This window comes from Aethalodelphis obliquidens, unplaced genomic scaffold (assembly GCF_003676395.1).
Source record: "Aethalodelphis obliquidens isolate GAN/ISIS:26980383/991018 unplaced genomic scaffold, ASM367639v1 scaffold48, whole genome shotgun sequence".
Classification (NCBI taxonomy): Eukaryota; Metazoa; Chordata; class Mammalia; order Artiodactyla; family Delphinidae; genus Aethalodelphis; species Aethalodelphis obliquidens.
In genome coordinates this window covers 7,079,171-7,098,797 of record NW_020837992.1, presented here as the reverse complement: position 1 = coordinate 7,098,797, position 19,627 = coordinate 7,079,171, and the positions used below count along the sequence as shown (strand labels likewise).

General features: G+C 45.6%; 1 protein-coding gene, 1 non-coding gene and 1 pseudogene across 3 annotated transcripts in view; 2 read left to right on the top strand and 1 right to left on the bottom strand.

The window, feature by feature from the left end:
* HHAT (hedgehog acyltransferase) overlaps positions 1-19,627 on the bottom strand; it is a 364,318-nt gene that overhangs the window by 142,493 nt on the left and 202,198 nt on the right. The window lies entirely within an intron of this gene.
* LOC113607500 (nucleolar protein 56 pseudogene) lies at positions 10,867-11,926 on the top strand (annotated as a pseudogene). Its single transcript, XR_003427969.1, has one exon. The product of XR_003427969.1 is annotated as a nucleolar protein 56 pseudogene (transcript).
* LOC113607584 (small nucleolar RNA SNORD86) lies at positions 10,887-10,972 on the top strand. The gene has a single exon (XR_003427998.1). It is a non-coding gene; the product is annotated as a small nucleolar RNA SNORD86 (small nucleolar RNA).

Here is a 19,627-nt window from a genome sequence, read left to right as displayed (position 1 = left end):
CGAGACCTCAACGCCCACTGCCAACATGCTCTTCTGGGCTCTGTAATTCAGAACCACGGGGGGTAATGCTACTGGTTGCAACGCTCTTAGCGTTTTTACATGTTTTCTGTGGTTGTCACTTTGGTTTGATCTGGAACATTGTTTATTTTGTGTCTTTGTTCTTTGGCTCTTGGAAATACACCCGTGGGTATGCTAGACACAGGGATTCTCCCCACCTCCAAAAAAAAAAAAATCAACCAAAACCTTTGCTGTATTTCCCATGCAGATGCAGCAGAAGGAGATACAGACCCTCACACACATCAGCAAGAGCATCCCTCAAAGTAGCTTCTGTTATAAAAGGCCAGTCCAGGTCTGACGTCTGATGTGTGGACAGAGCTTTCTGTACACGAAGCTGACTGGTTTCCTGCTCTTCTCCCTCCCCCAGCCACAGGGATTCCAGCCAATGTCCAGAGAATCATCAGCTACGAAACATCGATTATTTTTATATATGTTTCTCTTAGATCCTTGAAAGCAGGGCACATTTCTTCCACCTTAGAAAACAGCAAGAGGCAAACGACTGCCACATTATCCAGTCCCTTGTCCCCACAAGATTACAACCCAGTGGGTTAGAACAACGGGCTGGTAATTAACGTTAACGATATTTTACAAGGATACCAAGTTCTTCTGCATAGATCATCTAACCCAGTCCTGCCCAGGGTGAGGATGGGCAGGGGGGCGGGCATTCCACCATTCAAGACATTTATATTAAACAAAGCGCTATACTAGACGCCATGGGTTTTTCAAACACTCAAGGAAAAGCGGAAGGGAGGAAGACCCACCCAACTATATTTAAAAAAAGATAGAAAGAAAATAAATAGTCTAGGATAAACAACAAGGTCCTAATGTATAGCACAAGAAACTATATTCAATATCCTGTGATAAAACATAATGGAAAAGAATATAAAAGAAGAATGTATCTATGTGTGTAACTGAGTCACTTTCCTGTACAGTAGAAATTGACACAACATTGTAAGTCAAATATACTTCAAAATTTTAAAAAATAGAAAAAAAAAAAGAAAGAAAATAAATAGTTTAGATTTGGCTCAGCAAAGAGAGTAGAAAACCAAGTCCCATCATTCAGTTATAAATATTGTCCTTAGGAATTTGTCCAATTCCCCAGATTTCCCACTAGGACACTCTTCCTTCAATATTCCACAACAACTGGGAAAGCTTGAGCACTGGCATTTCTAACCGGCTTAATCTTCCTGACTATGTTATACATGTTTGCTTTCCCTCTGCAACTAGACCACAGGAAATTTAAGCAGTTGCTTACTCTTCTGCCCCCTCGCTGGCCTTAATGTACTCTGCATACAGTGGGAGCTCTGTGCATGGTGAATAAAACAGAAAATCTAGTATCTTTAACTCCAGTCTGGGGCATCAAGGAGACCAGTGTTCTTGGATGGCGCAAGTGCTCACAGGAATCTGTCCACTTTCACCAAGGCACAGAATCCTACAATTACATATGGTCAGAGCTAGAAGAGACCTTTTAAATCATAAGGTATTTTACAGATGAGTAACTGATGCCCAGAAACGTAAAGTGACTTTCCCAAGACCATGAAATGAATGGAAAAGCCAGGACTAGAATCGCAGGGCTCTAAAGCATCAGATGTGAGTACAAAATGTCACAGAACCTAGAGATAAAACGAGGAACCTCTCCCCTCTGCCTACCCTGATAGAACAGAAGGAGACAGCATATATTTGCATCCCATCCCAACTGAGTAATTTGCTTGTGTAATCAGATGCACTTCCTCGGCTAAGTGCTTTCCAGTTCACTGTTGGGCTTAAAAAATGATTAAAAGGTTCAAAACCAATTATCTATTTCCATTTCCAAAATGGATTTTACTGCAATAGACTCTGTATTAATAAACACATACAAATGTCACTCTGTGAAGAACATATTGTCTGCAAATAACCTTTCAATTAGAAACAGACGCTGTGGCTTCCAGCATCTAAAGTGTTTTTAATTGAAATGGCCTGGTTGCAACTGAAATCAGGCTGGAGGCAAATTCCTTCCACTCAGGCTCTGTTCTGAAGGTCTGACCTTCCCTTGGGATTTTATGTTACTACTCTCAAGCACCCGGGATGCACACACAGCCCTCCAGTCCAGAATGTGCTCCTGACTCTGTCCTTTCAATACAGAGCATCCGGTCCTTGCCAGTAAGCAGTGTCCACACTGACTTAGGAGGAGGAAAGGAAACTGTGCTGGTTGCAGTCTATGTGGATATTTCTCACTGGATCCAAATTCAACAAATGTGGACCGAATGCCTATTACATGTTAGACCCTGTGAGAAGTACTTCACGCGAGCTTTCTCTCCTTACCCTTGAAGCAGATCGGATCGTAGACAGATAGATGAGAAGTCAACAACAATGGCCGTCATTTAGGGAACTGCCCCAAGTCTTTCACATGCATTAACACATTTAAGGCAGTATCCTCATTATCTCCATTTTACAAATGATCAAACTAGGGCTCAGACCTAGCACATGGGAGAGGAGGGATTCATACCCAGGTGGTCTGTCCACAGCCTGTGCCTCTAACTTCTATGCCAGGCCATATCTCTTGCCTTCAGCAATAAGACAGTCTACTCTTCTCCTGGGGTTCCTCTTCTTAAATAATGCTGGGGATCCTTTATCCCACAGTCCCTTTATCAACAGGCCAAGGGTCTTCCATATTTTCAGGTTTATGGAACACTCTCAAATACACTCTCGTCTACTATAGCACACGTTTCCCTAAATACCATAGTCCATATGTCACTGGTAAATAGGAGAACAACGTCCATACAAAACACAAATGGTGTCTGTTTATATGTAATTTTTTCTTAGCTTGTTAATACTCAGCCCCAAGTAAAAGCATCTGAACACAAAACTCACTAACAGAGCTGATTACATTACTGTACCAGGTACCCATTCATCCCGCCCCTTTTTCCTATTAGCCTAGTAGAGCCACATGCTCTGTCACAGACAGACATAAGGCACAGTTCTCGAAGATGCAGTGTAAAAGAACATCACAAAGCAAGGATCCACAGCCATCCATCTCAGTCATCACTCAAGTCTGTGTGAAGCCTACAAGCACTTTTCGCCACCCGCCTCTAACCTTGCCTTCAGAACTCAGCAGTCTCTATCCCCCTTCCATCAAGGTACCGTCACCTTTTAAGGTAAAGGCTGGTACTGCCTAGAACATTTATTTCTTAGTAATTCAGTGTGACTTTCCAGTTGAGCTGACATCCTTATTAGGATTCTTGTTTTTCTTCGTGTTCTGGATGGAGTTTCATAGATTTGGGGTGATCTATCCAACTCTCTTTTCCCGTAAGTCCTGTTATCTTTTTATGTGCCATTTTATATAACCTGAGATTTTTCAAGTTTGTGTGCCTCGCATTACACCAGAAACACCTTGAGTTGGCAGCACAACCAAAAGCATGAAACTGTATCCAGTTTCCTCAAGATTCCCATGGTCTCTGGTCAGCACTGAGTTGCTGTGAGGACAGAGCTGCCTTGGCCACGTCCATTTGTATAGTCTCCCATACCATTCAGAGTTTTTAGTTGTAAACAACAGAAGGCACTCTAGATAACTGAAGCAGAAGCGAAATTTCTTAAGGACATTAGGTCACAGAACATCTGGGTGGACCAGTGAATCAGGCTGGGAGATGACGGATTCACCAGAGAGCCCCTGCAGGCCCTACTGCAGATGCTACTGCCACCCTCTCGAGAAACACTTCAGTGGGACGCCTCTCCTGACTGCCTTCTGAATCAAAGTCACCCCTTTGATGCATCTGACTGGCAGAGCCTGTAATATATTCTGGTACTGGCTGCCAGGGAGACGCAGAAAGTGACTTTTTGACTTGTACTTTGAGGAGGTAGAGTTCAGAAGGCCAGACATTTCCCAAAGCCAGAAGGATGTTCAAAAGGTACTTACTGAGTAGCCAGAGGATGGAGCAAATGTCCACTCTACTTAGGAAGCAAACTGTACCCAACTCTTGGCAAACATTGATCTCCTGGTACTAGGCTGGTGCCCTACCAAGCCCCTCCCCCATAGCAAGTCGACCCCTTTCCTCACAGGTGTGCTTGCTTCGATGTTCTGTCTGATGTCCACCAACTCAACAGCACGTATCATCCTCATTGCAACAGACCTTGATCTTGTATGTTGACTAACATTTGGAAACATCCCCAAGGTTCCAAGGCTTATTAACTGGTCATGTTCAAAGGAGTAACATATTCCCACGAGCACACCAGGATTTTGACAATCCCCCAAAAGAAATGATGGAGAAGAAAGTCGCTACCCTGACTCACAGCATCATACCTCCTCCCTGGTACATCAGCAACTCCTCATTCCTACAGACTGCAGGGTATGCCCAACTCCCAGCTCGCTGACTGTCCCTTCACACATTCTTCTCATTTGGGTAGAGGTTTTCTGAATGCAAATGAATCTTCTCTAATTGATATAAAAGTTTTCATCATTTTAAATGTTGGTATTATTAGTATTATTGACATATTAGTGATAAAGATCCTCCCACTCTAGTACATTAATAGGCTACACTATGCATTTTCTGCTGAAGGTTTTTTCCCTTCAGTACATCAATTCCATTGTCTAAGTGAGGACTTCAGATGTGTTAGGATACATATGCGTAAGTAATTTTTAACTACAACTACACTTTCCCAGCAAACTTTATAGTCACCCATTTCCAAGTTACTGCTTAGAATCTGAGCCTGACTTTATTTTTTTTTAATTTTTTATTGAAGTATAGTTGTGTTAATGGTGTTAATTTCTGCTGTACAGCAAAGTAACTCAGTTATACACATGTACATTCTTTTTTATGTTCTTTTCCATTACGGTTTATCACAGGATATTGAATATAGTTCCCTGTGCTATACAGTAGGACCTTGTTGTTTATCCATTCTATATATAATAGTTTGCACCTGCCAATCCCAAACTCACAGTCCATCCTTCCCTCCCACCTCTCTGGCAACCACAAGTCTGTACTCTATGTGTGTCTGTTTCTGTTTCATAGATAGGTTCATTTGTGCCATGTTTCAGATTCCACATATAAGTGACATCATATGGTATTTGTCTTTCTCCTTCTGACTTACTTCACTTAGTATGATAATCTCGAGCTGCATCCATGTTGCTACAAACGGCATTATTTCATTCTTTTTTATGGCTGAGTAATATTCCATTGTATAAATGTACCACATCTTCTTTATCCATTCCTCTGTTGGTGGACAGTTAGGTTGTTTCCCTGCCTGACTTTGATCTTTCAAACAGCATTCAGTGGAGCTTATTTTAACCAACACATATCAACACTTCCCCCCCACCCCAGTTAACGGTCCTGTCTCAGGAGATGTTGATAGACAAAAAAGACATCACAAATGGTCCTCATGGAGCTCACTGCCTCTCTGGGGAGACAGGAAGTGTGCCATGATGATGTGGTGGGGTAAGAGCTGTGAGGAAAAAGAAATCCCAAGAGGCTGTGGATACATGTTGGAGAGCAAGGAGGCAACTCGGAAGAGGTGATGGATGGCCTGTGACTGAAGGGTTGAGTAGGAAACAGCCTGGAAGCAAGGGGGAAGGGGAAGAACTTTCGGGAGAGGATATAAAAGCCAAAGAGAGCATCGCCGGTTAGGGCGACACTGTTCGGCGTGACTATGGCTGGTGCCAGGGCAGCAGGAGGGAAAGTGGTGGGAGCTGAGGCAGGTCAGACCTTCACAGGGCTTGTATGGCCTGATGAGGAGAAAGCTTCAGGCGGATTTCAACAGATGACAGGACCCAACCTACTTTCTGAGGCATCTGTGGCAGCAGAGTAGAGGGTGGATTTGAGGAGGGTGAGGCGAGAGGCAGGGATGCACACAGAGGCTAAGGTGGTCATTCTCAGCATCCAAGGACTTGAATCAATGCAGAGGAGAGCGAGGAGGAGGGCGTACAGTTCAAAAGGAAAAACAGCACTCAAGACCTTGCATGGCCCGGTCCAGGACAACCTCCCAGCCTCCCTGTGCCCCCGTCACACTGCGCTTCAACCACTAGGACCTCCTTTCTGTCCTTCCTCCTGGAATACACGCTGCTCTTTGACGATACTTTTCCCTCCACCTCAGCATTGCCTCCTGGGGAGCCTTCCCCCCGGGGAGCTCCCGATCCACTCCTGGGTCAAGTGCCCTACGCACTTGTAGGACCATGTGTCTCCTTCTTGGCACTACTGGCTACTATACTTGTCCACAAACGTGTATGATGTCCCACAGACGGCTCTCTGCTCCCGAACCCTAAGCCCCATGAGAGCAGGAGCCATGTCTCTATTTGCTTCCTACTGTGTTCTAGCCCACAGTAGGTACTAAAATGATCTGACGATACATGAGTGGATCCCTGCATTTAGAATCATTGATCTCACCCGTGTGGTATTGATTTGCTTGATTTAACTCACAAATGGGGAAACGGCAGCCGTGATATGAAAAAACTTGCTAGTCAAGTCACGTTGCTAGTAAGTGCTAGAGCTGGCTTGGGTTTGGGCTACAGCCAGCTCCACCTGTTCACGTCCATCCTGTGGACACACCATCTGTTGCCAGGTGCTCAAAGGAAAATGGAGGAGAAAGCAAGCTCACGGAGCTTACATGTCAATCATCAAACCGAAGAGAAAGCACCATCCTAGATTTCTCTTTAAAAAAAAAAAAAAATTGGTGTTGCCATTCAGTCTGCTATCACCCCAGCAGATGAACAAGGAGTCAAGTGAAGTATAATGATGGTGACAAAAATGAACAATTATTAAGTGCTTACTCCATGCTGAGTGCTATTTTAAGCACTTTAAATATATCAATGTCACCTCATCCTCAAAAAATGCCTGGGAATTGGGTATTATTACTAATACTCTTTGTATAGATGAGGAAAGTCGAGCACAGAGCTGTCAAGTTGGTCACAGAATCAACAGTGATGCAACCAGCATTCAAATCCAGGCAGCCCAACACCGGAGCCTGAACCCCAAGCCATCAAGCGTGACCTTCAAGACGGCAGAGCGCCCCAGGGGGAGCACCTAACTCCTCCAGGGGAGCCAGCAAGGGCTCTGCAAGAGAGGTCATGACCTCTGCACCCAGTGCTGAGAAGGCCTATATGGGAAGAGGGAAGCAAACACGCACAGAAAGAAAGAAGAAAATAAAGGAGCGAGTCTTGTTCAGGGAACAGAAAGAAGTTAATGCGGCTGCTCATGGGGCTAAGAGTTAAGTCAGGAAAAGGCAGTTGAATACATGGCTGTGGAGGGAGGAAAATGGCTGATTAAAACTGCCTTTTGTTGGTTTGTCTGTAAACTGTGTTTCGATTCAATGGCTGGACTGAGGGGACAGGTGGAATGAGGAAGAAAGCAAAGGTGAGGTTCACAATAGAAGGGAAACGGAAGATGAGGGGCCTCGGTTATGGTGCACACAGTACAAATGAGGAAAACAGGGCACGTTTGGTTAATATTTAACAGGAGGAACTGACAGAACTTAGGGACCAAAATGGGGGACGTGAAGGGTGGTGACGAAGGGCATTTCCAGACGGACCCCAAGGTTTCTGCATTGGTTAATATGGGTGGGGAGCCATCCCTAAGATGGGCAGAGAGTAGGGATGGGACAAAGGGGAGGTTGAGAGGGGGTAAGAGTAGATAAGGAGGTCCTTTTGGGGCAAGCTGAACGGCTAATAAGATGCATGTTGATCTTTCAACTAAGCAGGCAGAAATACAATTGAACACCCAGAACCTCTACAAAGGGAGCAGACACATGGCATTATCATGTAGACCAGTGTGGGCCAAGAGAATGTTCCTGATGATGGAAATGTTCTATATCTGCCTTGTCCAAGATGAGAGCTACACGTGGCTATAAGCACTTAAAATGTGGCTAGTGCAACTAAGGAACAACAAAGTTTGTAATCTTGTCGGACTTTAAACCATTTAAACTTAAATAGCCACAGGTGGCTAGTAGCTGCCGTATGAAAGAGCACAGATCTGAACAGGAGCGGCTCGCTAATAAGAAAAACACCAGAGCTGCTCATCTGAGGCTGCCGAGATTGGAAGGGACCTTAGAGTTGATCAGGTATAATTTTCTCATTTTACAAAGAAGAAACCTAAGGCCCCCAACAGGAGAAGTGACGGGCACAAAATCACTGCAGCGAGAGAGCAGCAAGGCAGGCTGGAGCCACGGCCTTCTGTATCTGATCCAATGCCCTTTCCATTTCACAGGCTGCTTCTGGTACGGATGCAAAAATAACTGCAATTTTATTTAAATCTGGAGTGTGGAATCGATGCGGCTCATGGGCAAAGCCAAGTAAAGATCATGTACTCCCCCTGCCGAGCGAGACATCCCAAACATCGCTGGGTAAGCAGCTACATCAGATACTTTAGAAGCAGGTAACAGAACCCACTCTGGTTAGTTTTAATATGAAAGGAATCGATTAAGGAAGGATCAGCAGTTTGCACAATCTCTGAGAGAGGGTCTCAAAGCCAGGCTTGGAGGCTATGCAGACAGGTACTGTTGTCAAATCACACCACCACTGCTCTGATGGGGACCCTACCGTGCCTACCACTGGGCTCAGGGGAACGGCCAGCCAGATATCTGCCTCTCCACGCTGGACGGCACTGCTGCCAGGATCACCAGAATGCATTCCACGGCCCCCTCCCTCCACATGTCATTCTCAGTAAAAGCTAAAGAGAGGGGAGGAGACTCTTACAACAAAGGAAGGCAAGTTTCTGGCTTCTACCTGGTGCAGAAGCCCCACAGGTCAGAAATTAGGAAAAGAATTTTTTAAAAAGGCACCGGGCTTCCCTGTTGGTGCAGTGGTTAAGAATCCACCTGCCAACGCAGGGGACACGGGTTCGAGCCCTGGTCTGGGAAGATCCCACATGCTGCGGAGCAACTAAGCCTGTGTGCCACAACTACTGAGCCTGTGCTCTAGAGCCCGTGAGCAACAACTACTGAGCCCGCATGTTGCAACTACTGAAGCCTGCGTGCCTAGAGCCCGTGCTCCACAACAAGAGAAGCCCCCGCTCTGCTCGCCACAGCCAGAGAAAGCCCGCGGGCAGTAATGAAGACCTAAAGCAGCCAAAACTAAAATAAATAAATTAAAAAAAAAAAAGGCAACACCACCACCACTTAACAAATGCCCTGTTGAATAAATACCCCATCTGTACTGGTTTGGACCATGGATTTTACAGCCCATCTCACTCAGCAGCATCCTTCCCTGACCCAGAGCTTTGTACACTTAAAATTATGTCTCTATATTGCAAATTTTCTCAATTAATTCACCAGGGGCTCTTTTCAATTTTTTAAAGGATACATTTATTCACCAGAACATCTATATTGATAGAAGCTATGTATGGTGGGAAGTGAATTATGCATTTCGACTCTTAGAGCGTGAAGGGTTTCTTTTCTTTTCTTTTTTAATCTGGATTTTCTAATTAACAAACTCGATATAGCACAGCCATGAACAATTCTGGAAAGTTCTTCCTCAGAAGTGGCAGCAGTAGGAAGGAAGCAAGAGTGGATCTGAGAAATCTTCTAAGAACTGAAAAGTATTGTAATGTGAGGCTTAATCATCGAGGCTCTTCCATCCTAAGATTCTACAAAGGGAAGGAAAAGACTACAAATCACTCCAGGTGTTGGAGTCTGGGGGAAGAGAAATGCTGTCTTGGACAGTGATTGTGATGGGGGAAGCCAGGAAGGGGTTCAGTCTGTGACAGAAACTGAGAATGTACCAACCGAGAATATGAGGGGAGACTATACCAACTCATTATGCAACAGCTCTCATGAGCGAACCAGATGGAGTTCTCCTCCAGGCAGCCCCAAGGTGGGGGACCAGTGCTGTACTTAGATCGAGGAGGCCTCCTGTCCTGAGGGTGGCCGACATCCAAGAGGAGCGGCACAAAGACAGGAGCACGGAGGGTTAAGAACTGGACCTACAGAGACTCCACAGTGAAGGAGCGAGAGCTCACGAGGCAAGATGGTTACTTGTCCCCCTGAGAAAGCTACAAACACCACCCCAGGTGGCCTTCCCAGAGCAAAGCCACGGTCTCCAAATGCCTATTGCCAGGTTCCACCATCGTTTAACTGCCTCCAGGTTCATGTCCACATGTATAATCACACCTTTTACAACACACCAAGCAAACGTAAACAGAAGGAAATTAAAGGATAGTTAGGGCTACTGTTACTCAACACAGAGTAGCTTTCACAGCTGCTGGTTGTCAAAGAAACTTCCCTGAGGAGCATGGACAGGCCTGGGTCACCAAGCTCCAGCTCACGGTAGAAGAGCATGGTAATGGCTGAGGTTCAGAGATCACGATTTCACTAAATTCCTAGCTAAGCCTGACACAGACCTGTTACACCCCTACTGAAAACCCTCCAATGGCTCTCACCGCATCTAAAAGAGACCCTGCTCTTCTTCACCGTCCAGCCGTCGCCTCGTCCTCCAGAATCATTTTGGACCCTTGGCTCCTTGCTCCACACCCTCCAGCCCCACGGGCTTCCCTCCTTCCACTCCTCAAGGGGCTCCTTCCCATCTCAGGGCCTTGGCGCTTGCCCTTCCCTCTGCCTGAAACAGTCCAGCCTCAGATCTCCCCCAGAAGCCTCTTCCCACTCACCCTTCTCTTACCCAGGGTCACCTACCGCCTCCAAGAGGCCCTTCCTGCCCATGCTATCGAAGGGAGCTAGCTCTCCCACCTGGCTCCTCCATCACATCATGGGCATTACAGGGCTTGCTTACTTGTTTTCTCTGTCTTCACCCACACAGGGCAAGCCGAGGGAGGGCAGGGGTATTGTCTAGCTCGTCATTGCTTTTATCCCAGCTCCTGGAATAGTGCTTAGACCACTTAATTGGTTGCATAAATAAATGCATTAAAAGAAAAAAGGATCACGGTGATGGTTGACCCGGGCTCCCTGACCTGTACAGGCCTCTGCTATGGGGGTGATGGCCAGTCCTGGTGTCTGAGTGATTCCCTGGGCCCAGCACAGGGACCAACTTTCCAGAGCCCTGAAGACAAGGGGTAACACCCCAAAATATGGACTCATTTTCCACTCTACCTTCATTGGCTGCGGAGCTGCCAGGAACAGAGGCCGCATCTCCCAATTCCTGGCAAACAAATGCAGCAAATTGATTGCTTCTCTGAGGTACCTACCAGTGTATTTGGGGAGAAGCTTCGAGAACAAGTTGAGCAGCGGCTGTCCTATGAGACTGGAGAGATTCCACGAAAGAATCTGGATGTCATGAAGGAGGCAATGGTTCAGGCAAAGGAAGCGGCTGCTGAGATTACTAGGAAGCCGGAGAAGCAGGAGAAGAAATGCTTACAGAAGGAAAAGAAAAGGCTAGCTGTGAGTGCCCTGGAGTCTTCAGAAAACAGCAGTAGGACCCCGGAGGAATGTGAGGAGACAGATGAAAAGACCCAAAAAGACGAAGAAGCAAAAGCCCCAGGAGGCTCCTCAGGAGAATGGAATGGAAGACCCCCATCTGTCTCCTCCAAACCCAAAAAATAGAAATCTTTTTCCAAGGAGGAGCTGGTTAGTAGTGATCGTGAAGAGACAGCTGGCAGTGGAAGTCTTACCAAGAGGAAGAAACCTTTCCCCAAAGAGGAACCAGATAGTGACCCTGAAGAGTCAGGAAACAAGAGGGTCCCCAAGAAAAAGAGGAAATTCTCTTCCAAGGAGGAGCCTCTCAGCAGTGAACCTGAAGAGGCTGCTGCCAGCAAGACCTGCAGCTCCAAGAAAAAAAAAAAGCTCCGAAAGCTATCCCAGGAAAATGAGAATGGACATTTCCCTAGGAGGGCACAACTTACAGAGATATTTCCCAACCCATCCCCTATAGCCCAATAAAAATAAAAACAAATTCACGAGTCGAAAAAAAAAAAAAAAGGAGATGGTTACTAAGTCATGTTACATTTTTGAGAAATAAAACGTATTCATTAAACATTTTTTTAAATTAATGGTGCCAAATGCTCAGGCGACCACTTCCCTACGCTCTATGTCCTTGGGTTCGTCAGATTAGAGATACTGGTTTCAGCTCTGTCACCAGGAAAAGGAACTTTCTCAGTCCATTGCTCTACTTTTTTTTTTTAATGGAATAAATATTACCTTATTTTAAAATGGAGATATAATTGACATATAGCCTGTTAAAAACAAGACAATGGGCCCAAGATGGAGACACTTATGCTGAGCGTGGAGAAGGCCGCATCTGAGATGGACCTGAGCGAAGCAGGACTTGGATGTGGGGGCAGGGTGGGCACTTCATGCACAGGGAACACATGAGCCAAGAAAGGAAGCCAGGGAATGGGGGAAAGACAGAAAGCAGCATTTAGACACATTTGGCGGTGACCCAAAGGAGAATAATGGTGAGATGAGACGGAAGGGGAGCCTGAGACCTACTGTGGTGGACCCAGGACATTGGGCGAGCAGGGGGGGGGGATTAGTCTGGTTCTGACAGAGGAAAGAGAATCACTGACTGGTTCTGCGCAGGGAGAGACAGCATCAGGTAAGTTGTCAAGGGTTCAGAAAGGGACAGTGAGCTGCCTAAAGTCACACAGGTAGGGGAGGGGCCAGGCCTCAAACCCTGTTACCCTGATTCCAGAGGTGAAGTGGGGTCGGGGGAAGGACAAAACTAACCCCTACTACGTCCCCACTGTTTCCCCAGGCACGGAGCTAAGTGTTTTGCATATAGTATTAAACCTCACTACAGCCCTATGAGGGAAGAAGCCCAAATTACTGACAAAGGTGCGTATCTTTCCTCCAGAAACAAAGGAAAGGGTGATGTGAGAGATGGTGAGGAGACAGACTCAACAGGATCTGGAAGCTGACGGGGCCCGGGAGCAACGGTGGCTGCAGTCACCTTCTCTTCAGCACCCTGCCTGCATCCTATGATCTGCCTCCGTGGGGCCGCTTTGGGATCCGGCTTTCTTCACGCACAAGTTCCTCGCTTTTCATTGAAAACACTTTGTTACTGGAACACCACACAGCTCGTGAGCTGCTGGTTTCATATTCCACAAGTCGAATGAAAGGAAGCTTTAAAAAGAAGGCTGGGAGGCTGCAGTCCCTGCAAAGGAGAGGCGTGTGCAGTGGCCAGGGACCAAGGGGACTTGGTGGCTCCGACCCAGGTGCCACATCTCTCCTCCCACTGCCACTAAGAGGGGATCAGCAGTGCCTGATCAGGGGCAGAAATGCAGAGGTCAGGCTCCCTCAGGCGGGGGCAGCTTTTTAATCAGCTCATTTACTTTTTATACCACTATTAAAAAATTATCTACGTAGACAAACAAAAGTTGACTTCCGTGTTATAGTCACACAATAACAAATTCAAAATCCTATGTAACAAATCAGGTATTTGGCCTCTGGGTTATCACCTCTGTGTGTGCTGAAAAATAGATATATATTGGTTTTATCTTCCCTCCTTTTATATTTGTCCATAAAAATATACACAGGGCTTCCCTGGTGGCGCAGTGGCTGAGAGTCCGCCTGCCGATGCAGGGGACACGGGTTCGTGCCCCGGTCCGGGAAGATCCCACATGCCGCGGAGCGGCTGGGCCCGTGAGCCATGGCCGCTGAGCCTGCGCGTCCAGAGCCTGTGCTCCGCAACGGGAGAGGCCACAACAGTGAGAGGCCCGCGTACCACAAAAAAAAAAGAAAAAAGAAAAAATATATATATACATAATGGTTTCAAGTATGTATTTAAGTTGTTTCTAAGCTACTAGACTGAATACAGATGCTAATTATCTTCCTGGTTCTTACTCCCAGGACCAAATGCCCACATTCTTCCTCAACATCTCCGCTTCCAGAGCAGCTCAGAGCCTAAACAGGTCTCAACTGTCCTGAGGAGACACAGGAAAGAGAGAGGCTCATCCCCAGCACTCTTCCTTCTCCTTCTCAGGAGGACACCTTTAGCCTGAAATGAATCTCGCTTTTGACTACTAGACTTCTTCTTTTTGTGTGTGTGTGTGGTATGCAGGCCTCTCACTGTTGTGGCCCCTCCCGTTGCGGAGCACGGGCTCCGGACGCGCAGGCTCAGCGGCCATGGCTCACGGGCCCAGCCGCTCCGCGGCACGTGGGATCCTCCCGGACCGGGGCACGAACCCGTGTCCCCTGGATCGTCAGGCGGACTCTCAACCACTGCGCCACCAGGGAAGCCCTTGACTACTAGACTTCTTAAAGATGCAAGGCGGACTCTTTTGAACATGTTGGACATCATACAATCCAAGACATATTTCAAATGACTTCTTTATCAGCACCGTTAACTATAGCAAAAGTGGTGGTGAACTTCAGGGTGCTCAGAATAGAGGTGGAGAAAAACTACCCTGTGATTCATGAAGCTTCTGTTCTGCTGTGGGGCTGGTTTTACGAATGGGTCAGGTAGGTACAGGTTGTCACTAAGGGAAAGCTAAAAACCGTTTTGCTTATTTCAGAATTCAGTGAACCATTAATTCACACATCACTGAAATGTGCTGCCCTCTGACAATTCAAAGACCCTCCAGACCATTGTGGGATCCCAGGATCAACCTCCAGAAGAAGAACAAAAGACACTACAGAAGTGAGCAGCTGGCCCATTCTACCTTCTCTCGCACCAGAACAAAATCACGCTTCAAAAGGGCACAGCTGTGCTGTTTCATGGACACATTAGCATTTGTACAGGATTGAATCTGCACTATACTGAACATTCTCTAGGCAGAATCTGTTTGCTTATGCAAAGGAATTTATCTTCTGATGAGTGTATTAACTCCAGAGAGCTTCTCAAACAGCTTTAGGGCCATGCCTGAGGCTCACTGCCTTTTTCTGTTTGCCTAAGAAGTACCCATGGCATCACCGCCACACTGCACTTCTGGTCCTGACAGGATATCAAAACAGTCTCCCAAGGACAAAAGTAATGGCTCTGATGCACTCACACATGGACTTTAGAATAAAAAGGGAAAGTGATGACCTTTATTGAATAAATTGCTTTTCTTTTTTTGGCAGCGCCATGAGGCTTGTGGGACCTTAGTTCCCCAACCACGGATTGAAACCAGGCCCACGGCAGTGAAAGCACCGAGACTTAACCACTGGACCACCAAGGAATTCCTGCCATTTTTTTTTTAAGTTAGATTCTTATTTGAAATATGTATTTGAAATGGATTAAATAGCTAAATATAAACAATACAGAAAGTAAGACGAAAACACAGGTGAATACTTTCCTGTTTTTTACATGCATAAGCGTAGGAGCAATTGTTTAAAAAAAAAAAAACACTGACAAATTTTATCTTTCAGACAACATGTAAGAGGGATGTCTCCAGGTTTTCTTTGAAAAGTCACGAGAGCATCCTGTTATTACTTAAACCGATTCCCCAACCTGAGGAACTTAGAAGAGGGCAGGGAGGTAGGTACAAAGCAATTAGAGTATACCTTTCATAAAAGGGGTAGGGCTGGCTACAGTTCTGGGTAAAATGAAATATGCCTCAGTCAGCAAGAATCAAACCGAACATCACTAGTCAATTCTACTTTCTTGCCAAAACTTAACTAAGCTAAATTTAAACAAGCCATCCTGTTATCTAAAATCAAAGCGCTGGTTTCTTCTGTAATCTCTTTTCCTAGATTGGTCACTTTTTTCCTTTTCCTTTTGTAGCATCACATTAAGAATTCCAGCCAATATTCTTCTGAGGCTATTTCTTAAGTGAGTTGTGATTACTGTTTCCTGAAAGTCTTCCCTTTGGTTTCTGTAAGATGCAGAAGGACTGAGCCCACTGAGTTTTCCCACAGTCATCATAAAACGCCAATATCAGAAATGCTCACATTTCATTAAACGTGACAGCGCCTTCCGGCCCCATAGCTCAGTGAAGCACTCCAACAACTTAAAAGGAAACATGTCCCTCCCTGCAGTTGCCCAGGCTGAGATCACAGATAGGGCTCTTGCCTTTGTGGAAACTGATGTCATTCCAGAGAAGTCGACATTGCTTCCATCAACGTAAAAGATGCAGCTGATTAATTTCAGGCATGCTGCAGCTTCTTTCCTTCCAAACGCTAAGCATTCAATACAGCGGGACAACCCAGAGTACATGCTAAGAGTTTACTGGAGCCAATAAATGCAGTTAATTAAAAAAAAAAAAAACTATGCCAATTCCCTTTTACAAAGGGAAAGATATTTTCTTCTCCCGGCCATCACAGAACAAGAAGGGTCCCACAAGTACGACCCCACATTCTTCCAACCTCTAAGGTGCTCTCCAGCGGTATACTTCCAGGAAAGCGCCATTGCCCACTGGAGTCACTAAGTCACCATTCACTGCTTTGTTTCTCCGTTCCCCCGGCAATCGTGTGCTGCTTCTCTCCACCCAACTGAAAACACTTTCTCTAAGTCTAAAGGGCACTTAAGACCTTCTGGTGGCTGATTACAAGAGCTCCTCCAATTAAAAAGAAAAAAAAAAATCCCCACTCAAACCACCTTCTCCACCAGCTGCCATGCCTTCCTTTCCTCCCTATCACAGCTTAACTTCTTAAAGGAGTTGTGCTGCCATTCCCTCACCTCCCACTTTCATTGTGCCCACACCCTTCTTCAACCCCGCTGGCTTCTGGGGTCGACATGCAGATGAAACAGTTCTCACTAAGGTGCCCAAAGATCAACAGGGCTCAATCCCCACCAGGCGTGACCTCCCAAACTGGGAGCAGAAAGGACCCATTTTCTAAAGACAGCTGCAAACAAAGGGGTTTGCACCCCATCCTGGGATTACTAAGAGATGGACAACTGACTGCTCCCCCAACCACCTCCCTACCCCACGCCCGGCCCCACCCTATCCCCAAGCTGGCAAGAGGACCGAGGAAGAGACTCCTTCGAGCCCCTAGGTTCCTGGCTTAATGGGGAGTGCTGCTGTACGTTGGGGGAGGGGATGAAGAGACTTCATCCAGAGACTGGGCATGCTGCAAGAAGGGGAGACCTTTACTCCCACAGTGGATAACAGTGGGCACGTTGATTTGTCCTGCCCCTACCAGAGTAAAAGAAAGGAAAACTGCAGGAAGACAGCAGGGCAGAAACAAGCCCCAGATCTGCTTGGTTCACAGAACAACCGATTAAGGTGACTAGTTGAGCATCTTACTAGCACGCACCCATAAGGGCCTCCTGCCAGGGCCAGGGCGTCCCAGCATCTGTTCCAGTTACATTAGAGGCACTTAACCCTTCCCTCTGCCTCCTCTGCACCCAACATAGGAAACACGGTTGGAGCCCAGAAGAAGGACAGGGAGGAGGGGTCCCAGAGGCAGACCACCCTCCTCACTTCAAGTTGCTCAAACCACAAGGCTGGCAAGAGATGAGCTCAGGGAAAGCTTTAAATCAAATGTCTATTTTCCTCACCGTGGTATTCCCAGATGTAACCAAGGAAGTGGCACATGGTAGGCTTAATAACCATCTGTTGAATAAATGAACAGCTTCTTCTTAATCCTCACCCTCTGTGTCCTTTCTGCCTCATTTCATTCATTTACTCATTCAGTCACTTCTACACAATTGTTTTTTTCTTTGTTTGGTTGGGGTTTTTTTGTGTTTTTTAACATCTTTATTGGAGTATAATTGCTTTTCAATGGTGTGTTAGTTTCTGCTTTATAACAAAGTGAGTCAGCTATACATATACATATATTCCCATATCTCCTCCCTCTTGCGTCTCCCTCCCACACTCCCTATCCCACCCCTCCAGGTGGTCACAAAGCACCGAGTTGATCTCCCTGTGCTATGCGGCTGCTTACCACTAGCTATCTATTTTACATTTGGTGGTGTATATATGTCCATGCCACTCTCTCACTTTCTCCCAGCTTACCCTTCCCCCTCCCCATGTCCTCAAGTCCATTCTCTAGTAGGTCTGTGTCTTTATTCCCATCCTGCCCCTAGGTTCTTCATGACCATTTTTTTTTTTTTTTAGATTCCATATATATGTGTTAGTATACAGTATTTGTCTTTCTCTTTCTGACTTGCTCCACTCTGTATGACAGACTCTAGGTCCATCGACCTCACTACAAATAACTCAATTTCGTTCCTTTTTATGGCTGAGTAATATTCCATTGTATATATGTGCCACATCTTCTTTATCCATTCATCTGTTGATGGACACTTAGGTTGCTTCCATGTCCTGGCTATTGTAAATAGAGCTGCAATGAACATTGTGGTACATGACTTTTTTTGAATTATGGTTTTCTCTGGGTATATGCCCAATAGTGGGATTGCTGGGTCGTATGGTAGTTCTATTTTTTTTTTTTTAAGGAACCTCCATACTGTTTTCCATAGTGGCTGTATCAATTTACATTCCCATACACAAATGTTTGCTGAAGGTTGATTCCATCCAGTTTAATTATGGAAAGATGATTGAGGCGTGTTCCCTGCCCTCAAGAAAGTTACTAGAGAAAGTAAGAAAAGTACAAACTTGCAGCTACCACAGTAATTACGTGAACAGTAGCACAGGAGTAATACAAAGTACCAAAGACATTAACTCAAAAAATCCAAACAACTCCCTGAAGTACACCCAGACAGTTTTTCTTATCGGTTTAGGTATAGAATTCTCATGCCTGCCTTTCCCATGACCACTGGCCCTTTAACTCTCCTAACTAAAATACATTTACCCTTGATGTGTCAAGGGTAACTGTTTACACACTGCCTTGTGTGTGTCATATCCTGGAGAAAGCCAGGATAATCCAGATTCCTTGGGTCTGGGGTAGGCCAAGGAGATTTCCAAGCACAGCCTTGCATAGAGACCTAGAGAAAGGACAAGGTATGTATGGCTTTGCTCGGAACACCGCCATATGCAATCTTTCACAGAGGAAATGCTGCTGGTTTAGGATCAAGGTGATGCCAAAGATGTACATGTCCCCTCAGACAGCATCTTAACCACAGGGAGATGGCCATGCATTGTGGAGAACTGAACTACTGTAACATCTACCCAGAAATCACATGTGATTTACAATACTGTTTATTAGTGGACTCAGAATTAATTAGCATTTAGAGCTACATATTTGCAGAAAGTAAATCACTCTACATGATTTCTGGTTTCCTTGTGATCTTAGCTTATAGTCCCTCAGCAACCATTATTGCTCCCCACATATATTTTTGATAGGTATTTTTAATGACCACTTTCCACCATTATTAGAATAATGAATATAACTCAATATAATAAAAAATCTAAAAAGTACAATAAAGTTTATAACAGGAAAAATATTGTGCATATTATTACCAACACTGTTAATCTTCTGGTATATTTCCATTTAACCTCTGTTTGATTTAATAGCTATTTGGAATTAATATGCCCCATAAGCCAACGCTGGTAAAAATCACCAATATACTAGGATATAAACTGCGATCTCTTTCAATGATGAACAAGACTGTATCTTCATGATTGTGAAACAAGTAGTAGATTCAGTTTAAAAAGCTTAAATTCGGGCTTCCCTGGTGGCGCAGTGGTTGAGAGTCCACCTGCCGATGCAGGGGACACGGGTTCGTGCCCTGGTCCAGGAAGATCCCACATGCCGCAGAGCGGCTAGGCCCATAAGCCATGGCCGCTGAGCCAGCATGTCCGGAGCCTGTGCTCCGCAACGAGAGAGGCCACGACAGTGAGAGGCCCACATAACGCAAAAAAAAAAAAAAAAAAAAAAAAAAAAAAAAAAAAAAAAAAAAAAA